Source organism: Tupaia chinensis, unplaced genomic scaffold, assembly GCF_000334495.1.
Source record: "Tupaia chinensis unplaced genomic scaffold, TupChi_1.0 Scaffold000208_1, whole genome shotgun sequence".
In the NCBI taxonomy this organism is placed as follows: domain Eukaryota; kingdom Metazoa; phylum Chordata; class Mammalia; order Scandentia; family Tupaiidae; genus Tupaia; species Tupaia belangeri.
In genome coordinates, this window is record NW_006159683.1 from 3,731,341 (window position 1) to 3,742,691 (window position 11,351).

Genomic DNA, 11,351 nt, shown 5'->3' on the forward strand with positions numbered 1-11,351 from the left:
TCCGCGTGGCCATCCCTCTTGCTTTCTGCCTTTTGCTTCTTTCTGTCTCTCTCTGTCTCTGTCTCTCCATCAAGCACACACACCCTATAGCAAAACTCTCTCTCAAAAAAACAAAAAAGGAAAGAAACTAGCCCTGAAAACATGTTCCTTCTTGGCACCTGGGGCCTTCACTTGTGCGTGTGGTTTTCCTGCCCGAGGAGGACAGTAGGCATTCAGAGCAGGGCATTTTATTGACCTTGTCACCTGTCCTCATGCAGGCTCACAGTGAGAAGGAACTTGTGTTCACCCTGAATCATCACGCTAGCAGACATCTCTTCAGAGTCTGTGTGCAGCCTAGGAAACCGGGCCCGCAGCGAGAATGCCCAGGGAATGTGCAACTCTTGAGTGTGCATTTCTTTTTTGCTCCACATGATGGGAAAAAGATGTATTGTAATCATCTGGAGAGTCTTTTCAAAATACACCTCTTCTATCACCACTTGGTGATTATCAGAATGGAGAGAGGGGAGCCAGAGAAGGCGAACCTCTTGAGTCCCACACTGCTGTGCTCCCCTTAATACAATGCACAGAGGGAGCAAGCCAAGTCTGAGCTGTGATTTACAGATGGACAGTGAGGAATCATCTTTTATTCCAAAGATAACTGTGGAGCTAGAATGCTGTATTCAGCAGTAAGTAGAAGAAAGAGAAATAAAGTATGATTTCTACTTTCAAGGGGCTCACAGTTTAGTTGGCAAGACAGATTTAAAAACAGACAAATTCTAATGAAGTGAAATAAAGGATCATTTTAAGTGTTAGGGTTCCATCCATATCACATTTCCTTAAAATGCAGGAAGACCTAAATAAGTGTCCAAGGTTACAAGACTATTTAATAAATGTTGCATTTAAAAGAAATAAAGTTATAGTGAATGAACAACCTTAGGAATCCTCCACAAATGTTCCTTGAAAGGAGCTAGTTACACATTTGTCAAGGCTCAGCTTGCAGAATGTAGAAACTTCTTTATTGCCAGGCAACGTGAAATGAGGTGGGAAAATCTTCCAGACAGAAAGTATCCATTATAGACCCATCTTCTCTAACACAACTAAATGACCATCCTTTACCAAATCTCATTCATGGTCATTGAAATACAATATATGAATGGACACAAAAATCTCAAGTACATTTTATAGGAAAAGTTAGGCCTGCGTATTTTATCATTGATGGAGACCTTAGAAATCATTCTTTTTGGGGATTATTGACTGTGCTTTGGGGGTCTTATGTAAGAAGTCCTTCCCTACCCCAATGTCTACCAGAGTTTCCCCAGTGTTTTCTAGAAGCAGTTTAATAGTTTGGGGTCTTAGATTTAGATCCTTGATCCACCTTGACTTGATTTTTGTCAAAGGTGACAGGTAGGGGTTTAGATTCATCTTTCTACAGGTGGTAATCCAGTTTTTCCAGCACCATTTGCTGAAGAGGCTTTCCTTTTCCCACTGGATTGACTGGTACCCCTTGTCAAAAATCATCAGACTAAGAAGTTTCTGCATGGCAAAAGACACAGTAATTAGTGTGAATCGAAAGCCCTCAGAATGGGAAAATATTTTTGTAAACTATGCATCAGATTGATAACCAGAATATAGAAAGAACTAAAGAAGCTGTTTGGAAAAAAGATGATGAACCCTATTAAAAGATGGGAGGAGTTGAAAAGAACACTCACTAAAGATGACATACGAATAGCCAGAAGGCATATGAAAAAATGCTCAATATCCCTCATTGTAAGGGAAATGCAGATCAAAACAACAGTGAGATACCACCTAACCCCAGTCAGAATGGCAAAGATTAAAAAAACAAAAAATGATAAGTGTTGGCGGGGATGTGGTGAAAGGGGAACTCTCTTACACTGCTGGTGGGAATATAAATTAGTCCAACCACTGTGGAGAACAATTTGGAGATTCTTCAAAAATTTACAAATAGAACTACCATATGATCCAGCAATCCCATTTCTTGGCATCTACCCAAAGGACAGAAGAATTTCTCATTGGAAAAGTGCTTGCACATCGATGTTTATTGCGGCACTCTTCACGATTGCTAAGACATGGAACCAACCCAAATGCCCCCGTACAGATGAATGGATTGAAAAACTGTGGCACATACACTCTATGGAATACTATTCAGCCATTAAGAACAACAAAACCCTGGCTTTTGACACAAAGTGGAAGAATATGGAAGATTTACTGCTGAGTGAAGCAAGCCAGACTATGAAGGAGAGACACTGTATGTCCCCACTTAATATATACCGAATGTCCACACTCTATAACTGAAACTGACTGGCTAAAGGATGTACAAACAGAAGAGGTGGATGTGAATGCCAGATGTGGGGTGTGTGGAGGAGTGAGGCCTGGGGAAGAACATTTGGAGGAGGGATACGAAGACAGCATTGTTGAGACAGGGAGGTAGTGTTGTTATATTTTTATCAACTGGACCGGGGAGAAATGTTCATATATTGAAATGATCACCTTGTAAGCTAAATAATGTAATTGAATGTATTTAAAAAATGTAAATAAAAATTAAAAAATAAAAAAAAAAGAAATCATTCTTTTACCAGTCCACTCCTTTTACAGTCACACCTCTGGAGCCAAGTTTAAGTGACTTGCTCAAGGTCACACAGCTAGTTGATACAGAAAGTTTGTGGTCTCTTGATTTGCCTAGTGCTGTATTTCAGAGGGCAGCTCTGAATTAACTGCAGATGTTTTTGTAGAAAAAGATGCACATAAAAAGAAATCCTTCTTGGCCCACCCATATAGCAAGATCTAATCAAGCTTCCAAAAGATTGTTTAAACAGGCTAAGAGAGGTGTAATAGGAAATATGTGGCACTCTGACCCGTCCCCCAGACATTTCATGACATTTGCCTGCAAGGAGGGTACCTTCACAGGCTGTGTTCTTCCTCAGAATGGACGTGATGTCGCTGGTCCGGTCTGATACGGAGTCCTTCTCTTTCTCCTTCTCCTCCCTCTCCTTCTCCTCCTCCTCCTCCTCCTTTTTCTTCTTCTCCTCCTCCTTCTTCTTACTTTCTCCTCCCTCCTCCTCCTCCTCTTCTTCTTCTTTTATTTTTTAATTGTCAGTGGCTGCATGCACTTACCAGAGAAAAAGAAAAAGAGAGAGAGATAAGGCACACCTCAATAGAGCATGGTCATGCTGAAATCCTTTCTCCTCCCTTCAACCAATCAAGATTTGTGGCATCCATGAACACATGCCTGGTGTGATTTTTGAGCTGTCAGCTCTAAGATTCAAACCATGGTCAGCCATCTGTTATCTAGCTTTCTATGCACAAGACTTAACCACTAAGCCACAGGGCCAGCCCTCAGTCCTTGTTCTTTGTTGTTTTTCCTATGATTGAAGTCATAAAAGATCAAATCAGAACTTCATAGAGATCATTGCAAAAAACCCACCTCTAACTGGGTACAGTCCTTATTTAGAGTCTAACACTCTCTCTCTCTCTCTCTCTCTCTCACACACACACACACACACACACACACACACACACTCACTCCTGTCCACAAGAGCAATGCCAGTTTCTCACTAATTCCCCTGCCCTAATGGGTATTGACTCAATAGACTATGTGGCCAGGTCTTGCTCACCAATGCCAACTTAACTCCGATTCATCTTACCTTCCAAACTAAACTTTTAGAAGCAATTTTACTTCTCCTTAAAGTGACATAATCATAAACCATTCTCTGTAAAACATTCCACAGGCTGACATCTGCTTTCCTTCCTTGATCTCCCAAAAGGAGCAGATGATAAACAGAGCTTCAAGAAATGTCTCATGCAATTCTTTCCATTATACCATTACTTCTCTAGTTTCAGTCTAGAGGGTGTTTTCTACCATCTGCTGATATTTGTGTTACCTAAGAAATAAATCCTTTTAATTTAAGAATAAACACTGTGTGATGGCAAATTTCTAGACATGATATAAAGCTCACCAAATAATCTTGTTCACTAAGGTCTTCCAAAATTGGCTTTGGCTTTGCCCATTCTGTTTAAATTTAGAGCCATGTGGTAACAGCCACGGACATTAAAGGATTCATGTTCACTTTTTCAAGTCCCCTTGTTGAAAACAGCAAGAATTCCTTACATTTGTTCAACAAAGGGGTCTTTCTAAGAAAAATCTTTCTTTTAGTGAGAGATTTTTGCTATAGGGCATGTGCTCTCACTGGAGAGATAGAGAGACAGAAAGTGAGAAATCACACCCCAGGGGCATGGCCACACCATAATCCGTTCTCCTCTATTCTCCCCCCAAGATTTTGGGCACACACACAGACCTGGAGTGAGTTTTAAGTCTCCAGGTCCAGAACTTGAACCATGGTCGACTATGTGGGAGTCCAGTGATGTAACCATTACACCATCTGTTGGTGCCTTCCCCCAGTTTTTTTATAGAGGAGAGAGCTAGAGAGCATGTAGGAGGGAAATAGGAGTTTTTGACAAGATCTTATCACATTGCAGTCCCTCTTGCCCCAGTCTCCCAGTTAACTAGAGCCAAGGGTTGGGTGAAGAACTGAATCAGGCTTTCTATGTGGCTCTTGCCACCATGCAGCAATACCTTCCCACCTGCACCTCCATGGGCCTAGGGGAAGTATTTTGTAAAATCCAGACAAAGAGGGGACAGTGGTAGCACAGTAGTGATGTAACTAGGCCCTCATGGGAAAGGTCCTGGGTTCGTATCCTGGGATTTCCCTGAATATACCAGGTGTGTATTAATTCCTATGATCCAGGCTGGCTTGGACTGGAGATAGATTGCAATGTGGGGACCCTGTGGGGATACCTGTTCTCTGCCTCTCTCTCATGTAAGAAATAAATAAACAAAACAAACCCAGACAAAGGAGGCTGGCCTAATAGCTTAGTGGTTAAGGTATCAGATCTCACATGGCTGACCACAGTTAGAAAAATCTCACAGTAGCTGAGGCTAGTAGGTAGCATAATGGTTAAGGCACTGGACACGTACATGGTCAACCATGATTTGAGTCCCAGACCCAGCGGCTTGAAACTCATGCCAGGAGCATGTGTGTGCATGCCCCAAATCCCAACAAAAGTCCCAGGACCTTGCCCCAAATCCTGGCAGGATGGAGAAATGGAAGAGAAGGGATTGTAACATGACCACTCCCCACTGGGGGGAGGGGGGTGCTTTCTCCCTGTCCCTCTTTCTGTCCCTCTCTTTTTCTGGCAAGCACATGTATCCCTGGCAATTTAAAAAGAAGCAGCAGCAAAATCTAGACAAAGGGAATCCCTTCTACTCATGAAAGGGATTTGTAATTCTGGAGATGTGCCTAATAGTTCCATAAAGCATAGCTCTATTACTTAAACAATAACAAAATGTCCACCTCTTACTTGCACCTGAGACTACTAGAGACTTCTAATTAACAAAAGGCAATAATTTGATACATCCAGAGTGCAATCCATCTTTTCTTTTTGAGAGAGATTTTTGCTATATAGTGTGTGTGTGCTCACTGGAGAGACAGAAAGAGATGAAGAGAGAAAAAGTTAGAAATCACCCCCCGCCAGTGGGGTGGGGTGATGGCCATGCTGCAATCCCGTCTCCCTACTCCTCTCAGGATTCTGGGCATGCACACACACACCACCAGTGTGAGTTTCAAGCCCCTAGGTCTGGGACTTGAACTGTGGTTGGCCATGTGAGAGTCCAGCACCTTCACCACTACACCACCTGCTGTCCCTGTCATAACATCTTGACTGCAATGCTGCCTGAAAAAAGTTGTAGTGAAAACATTGATTCTTGAGTCACCGGTCTGAATCCCAATCCAGGTCCACCAATTATGGTTTCTGTGAGTAAGTTATTTTTTGCCCAAAGGGAAAATGGAGATAATGATGTTACTTTCAGTAGGATTAACTGATTCACAGAAAATGCCTAGCCATGACCAGGCAAACAGCAAGTGTGCCGTAAATGTCAGTTAATAAGTAGAGGAATTGACCTGGCAGCAGAAGCAGTGGCGAAGAAGACCAGTGAGCTACACTTGGAGATGAATGAAAGTAATTCCTGTGCTATGGGAAGCCAAACCAGCATCCATGCCCCAGATATGTAAAATGGCAGGGCATGCCCCACTCATCTGACACAGCCAAAAAAGGTTTCTGGCTAATTTTAAGAGTTGCTCAATCAATTATAGACTTAAAGGATAACCGAGCATTCTTTATTTCTCTTGGCAACATCACGATTTGCAAAATCCTATTTGGCAAGAGAAATACTCCAAAGTCTTTTTTTTTTTTTAAACTATTTTAATAACAAAAACTGGATTACATGGATACCCTCTAAGCCTCCTTTCGGGTTGACCCATTCCATCTGTGACAGTGACTGGCATGAAGTAGTACTTGGTAGAATAACGTGTCTGGGCTTTGGGGCCACACATCGGTGTAAGCCTCTACCTCTTGCTGCATGTGATTGGTCAAGGCACATCGTCTTTCTGAGGCTCTGTTTTCTCTCTCTCTCTCTTTTTTTTTTTTTTGAGAGTTTTTTTGCTATAGAGTGCATGTACTCGCCAGAAAGACAGAAAGAGACAGAAAGATAGAAAGTGAGAAATCACCCCCGCAGAGGGGATGGCCACACCGCAATCCCTTCTCCTCCATTCTCCTCTTGGGATCTTGGGCACACACGCGCACGTGCCCAGTGTGAATTTAAGCCACCAGGTCCGGGACTCAAACTGTGGTCAACTACATGGGAGTCTAGTGACATAGCCATTACATCAACTGCTGGTCCCCAAGGCTCTGCTTTCTCATCTGCATAAATGGGTACAGTATCACTGTGAGAATCACATGAGAGTTACAGGTGAAGGTGCCCAGCGTAGTTCTAGGTACACAGCAGATAGTTAATAAATGGCAGTATCTCTACCCTTCCTCTCCAAAGCCATTCAGGAGAGTGACTTTTTTTAAAGTTTATTTATTTATTTCTTCCACAGGCCAGAGAAACAGAGAAAGAAGGAGACAGTGCCTCCAAGTAGCTCTTCACACCATGATCTACCTCCAACTTCAGCCCTCCCTGAATCAGGCATGCATGCACAGGTATGTTCAGGGGGGTCTCAGGACACGAACCTGGAACCTTCCCAAATGGGCCAACCTCTCAGAGTATTGTTTTATCACTGAGCCACCTCCACGTCCAACAGAATGACTTTGAAACTCCCAGGAACTCTTCTTTAGGGAACTGGAGTCACAGATGCGGCTTTGCCATTTGAGCATGTTCGCTGTGGAATGTATTGCTGAAACAGCCCCTGTAAGAAGATTTTTTAAGAGAAAAGGGAATGAGATAAGTCAATGGCAGAAACCTATGGGCTGGAATTTGGGGCACTGCTTAGCTGGCTGCTCTGAGGACAGCAAGCTCCCCTTAGTCATCTACCCGACCCTCCATTCGATAAATATGTACTGAGCACAAATTCCGTGTTCACATTGGACTTAGGGCTGGGGAGATAACGGTGAAGAATAAACAGCCCCTGTCCTGAAGCGTTCATGGTCCACTGAGAGAAACAGACAAACACGCCAGCTAGGATACAGCCCAGTGTGCTCCGTGCCAAGAGGGGAAGCAGAAAATGCAGAGTGAGAGAGACGTGTGCTTCCTGGGGAGGCTGTTCCTTGTTCTACTTTAAGTTTACCCAGCAAGGGGTAGGGGAACACATTTTTTTCCTCTCTCTCTCTCTCTCTCTCTCTTTTTAAAATTTGCTAGAGAGGGTACGTGTCCTTACCAGAGAGAATGAGAAAGTATCCCATGGGTGATGGTCACATGCAATCCCTTGTCCTCCATTTCTCCCTCCGTTCAGGACTTTGGGCATGCATGCACATATGCCCAGTGTGTTTCTCAAACCTCTGGGTTTGGGACTCAAACTGAACAGTCAGCCATGTAGGAGTCAGCTACCTTAACCACTACGCCACCATCTGACCTGGAAAAACAGATTTTTAACCTTTTTCCTAAAATAAAAAAAGGATTCATATATTAGGGTCAGCAAGTAGCACAGTGGTTAAGACACTGGACTCCCACATGGTCAACTGTAGTTTGAGTCTCAGACCCAGTGGCTTGAAACTCATGCCAGGCACATGTGCATGCGTGCCCAAAATCCCAAGAGGAGAATGGAGGAGAAGGGATTGTGGCATGGCCTTCCTCCCTGGGGGGTGATTCTCGCTTCCTGTCTCTGTCTCTCTGGCAAGCACATGTGCCCTATAGCAAAAATCACTCTCAAAAAGAAGACTAATACACTAAACACTGGTACATTCATAACACCACTTAAAAAATAAAGTGCTACAAATGTAGCTGAAACCACCTATGTACCCCTTCCTCCCCAGTCACATCTCTTCTTTAAGCTTATTTATTTCTTCCATTATTGAGAGACAGAGACAGAGAGACAGGAGTTCCTAAAAGGGTCCATGTTATAATCCAGTCTCAGCTGGCCCAGATCCAGGCTCAGGAAAGCCCAGGACTTGAATGCAAGATGCAGCCCATGTGGGTCTGCTTGTGTCTCTGCTGTGCCACCCCCCACACCACATAGGTGTGTATGCCAGGTGACTCACGGAATTTTCTGAGCGAAACAAATGATCTACTAATAAAATCCATATTTAGGGGCAGTCACTTAACTAATTCACTTCGATTAGCTGAAAATCGAAGCAATTTGAAGTTCCGAAAAATTTTGCAAAAATGCAAGATACTTATGTTTTCACTTTTTAAAACTAATGATTCCCCAAGTTTGCCTTTGGGTTTTTTGAAACCCCAAGCTCTGGGGAGAAATATTAATACTTTCTAAGCCTTAGGTTAATAGAACGTATCAGTCACTATAACTATCACTTTACTCTCTATTATTCAGATTCAGGATTTCTGCTGCCTTGACTACTACTGCATATTCGTCCTGTGAAAATGCTTAACATAAATTGGTTTGGGATAAAGAGAACAGTTATTTAAATTTTTGTTAAGATTTTTGCTGTATGACACATGTACTCACTGAAGACACAGTGAGAGGGAAAGTGAGAAATCACCCCCAGGGGGGATAGCTGTGTTGCAATCCCTTCACCTTCATTCTCCTACTGGGATCTTGGGCACGCACGCACCTGCACCCGGAGTGATTTTCAATATAGTGTAGTTTCCGGGACAGGATGGAGTGTGCCCCATCAGGGCTTGGGGTCTTCCACTTGAGATGCTGACTCTGTAGCATGCCTGGAAGAGAGCTGGAGAAGAGACAGCAGGACAGAGCTGGGCTCCCTGCTTGACACAGCTGATCAGCAAACATGGCAAGGACACTCAGTCCAGCCTGAGACCCGCCACCCAAGGTCCGAACAGAATCTACAACCCTGAATGCAGAGCAGGTACACATGCAGTACACATGATTTTTGGAAAAATCATGGTAAAGATGAGCCAGTTAATTTAACTGTCCAAAATGAAGCAAAAGAAACCAGAACTGGAAATATCCGTGAGAAAGAAGCAGGTCTCTGATAGTCCCTGGGGATCCTTGGGGATGAGAGAGAGCAGAGTAGAACCACATGGATTATTCAAGAGACCAGGAAGGAGGCCACTCAGCATAGTACCACCCCCGATAGCATCACAAGAGTGCTGTCTTGGCTCCCACTTTCTGGACTCATCAACGTAGGCAGTAGGCTAGGAGGTGGCATGGAGGTTAAGGCGCTAGTTCCCACATGGCTGGCTTTGGGATTCAATCTCCAGATTCAGTTGGTTGAAAATCAAGCCAGACACGTGTGAGTGCATGCCCAAAATCCCAAGAAGAGTAAGGAAGAGAAGGATAAGAGATTGAAGTGTGGCCATCCACCCTTGGGGGTTATTTCTCATTTCCTTTCTCTTTCTCTCTCTCTCTCTCTGGCAAACGAACGCACATGCCCTATAACAACAACCACCAAAAAAAAGTAGGCAGCTACATGGTTTGGAAGTCATGAGATGGCAACTTGTCCCCAAGTACGTGCAAATAAACTTCCCCTCTGAGATGTAAACATCTTCTCTTAACTACTCAGAGAGAAGCATGTGGCTCAGAAACCAAATGATTCTGAGGCCACAACAGCTGACCCAGGTGAAGGTATTAGGAGATCTAAAAAGTGTTTACACAACACGAAAAGTGGAGGCACTCTTTGACTTCCCATTGTGTTCTACACAAACCACACTTTTGATTATCAGGTAAACACTGAAACCACACGGTTCCTTGACGAAATGACCAGAGGAAACTTGGAGCCACCACAAGGTGGCGCTGCCTGCCATCCAATAGTTTTGCTCATCCATTTTGACCTCGTTTCTCTACCTATTACTGAAATCATTTACACAATTTATTGTGACTTTGACTTATTATCTTATATAATGAGCAAAAATTGGAAGAGGCCATGAAGGAGAGAACTTACTGGAAAGAAGGCTCAACTACGCAGTCCCTTGTAGAGTTACATTTCCTTTGTGAAATACTAAACTGTTTTGTCCTTTTCAGCTTTTTATTTCTTTTCTTCTATGAGAGAAAAAGAGAAACACTCCTAACAGGATCTTCACACCACAACCCATCCACAGCTTCATCCTGCCAGGATCATAGACACGCACGTGTGCAGCCGGCATGTACCAGAAGGCCTCAAGCCGTGAACCCAGGACCTTCCCATTTGGGTCTAGCATCCCAAAGTACTGCTCTACTGCTGCACCACCAACTGACCCTGCCATTCTTATTTATAATTTTGTAAAGTTTCAGCAATATAAGTCAACACCACTAACTACAACTGGCATCTCATTCTGCAACCTGAGAGGTCAACTCCTGGACTATAAGAAGCCCATCAGGTTACTACGACTTTGTGAGTCTCCCGGAATAGCTCTGGTTTTTGTTTTTTTTGGTTTTGGGTTCTTTTTTTTTTTTCCTATTTGCACAATTCTTACTTCTAGTCACTGTATGAGCCTCCATTTTAAGTCCTTCCCAGGAATTAAAAACCCTGTAGATGTACAGAATATAGCATTTTGAGGTTGTTGTGCCCCACTCAGATTCAAGAGAGTGGCTGTCAGGTTAAGAGAGACCAAGCAGTTGAGTAGGCTAATATGGGGATGAATCTAAGGGTGGACCCTTTAAAAGTTACCAAAAACCAGGATCAGAAAGATCCAGAGCAAATATAAAAGCCAAGGAACAGGAGGATCACAAGTGAAAGGTAAAGGCAAAATTTAGGAATGGAACAGAGACCAGTGGAGAGAAGAAGCTGTTCAGACACTAACGAGAGGACCTGAGGAAACTGTCCATTAATTCAGGAGGACTTTGCACCTTCCCTTGGTGAGTTGGCAAGTATTGGGAGTATGCATTAGGCTGGGATAAAGCTGTAGGACCAACATGAATTCCTAATTAATCAGTACGCATTAGCTGAGTTGCAGGGGTGCGGGG

At 43.4% G+C, this 11,351-nt stretch overlaps 1 long non-coding RNA gene across 1 annotated transcript in view; it reads right to left on the reverse strand.

Moving 5' to 3' along the window:
* Positions 1-3,070: 3,070 nt before the first annotated feature.
* LOC114007609 (uncharacterized) overlaps positions 3,071-11,351 on the reverse strand; it is a 10,145-nt gene continuing 1,864 nt past the window's right edge. The window contains exons 2-4 of the long non-coding RNA XR_003549205.1: positions 9,061-9,177; positions 7,066-7,241; positions 3,071-3,106 (exon numbers count right to left, since the gene is read on the reverse strand). This is a non-coding gene — a long non-coding RNA (uncharacterized LOC114007609). The remainder of the gene's footprint in view (positions 3,107-7,065; positions 7,242-9,060; positions 9,178-11,351) is intronic.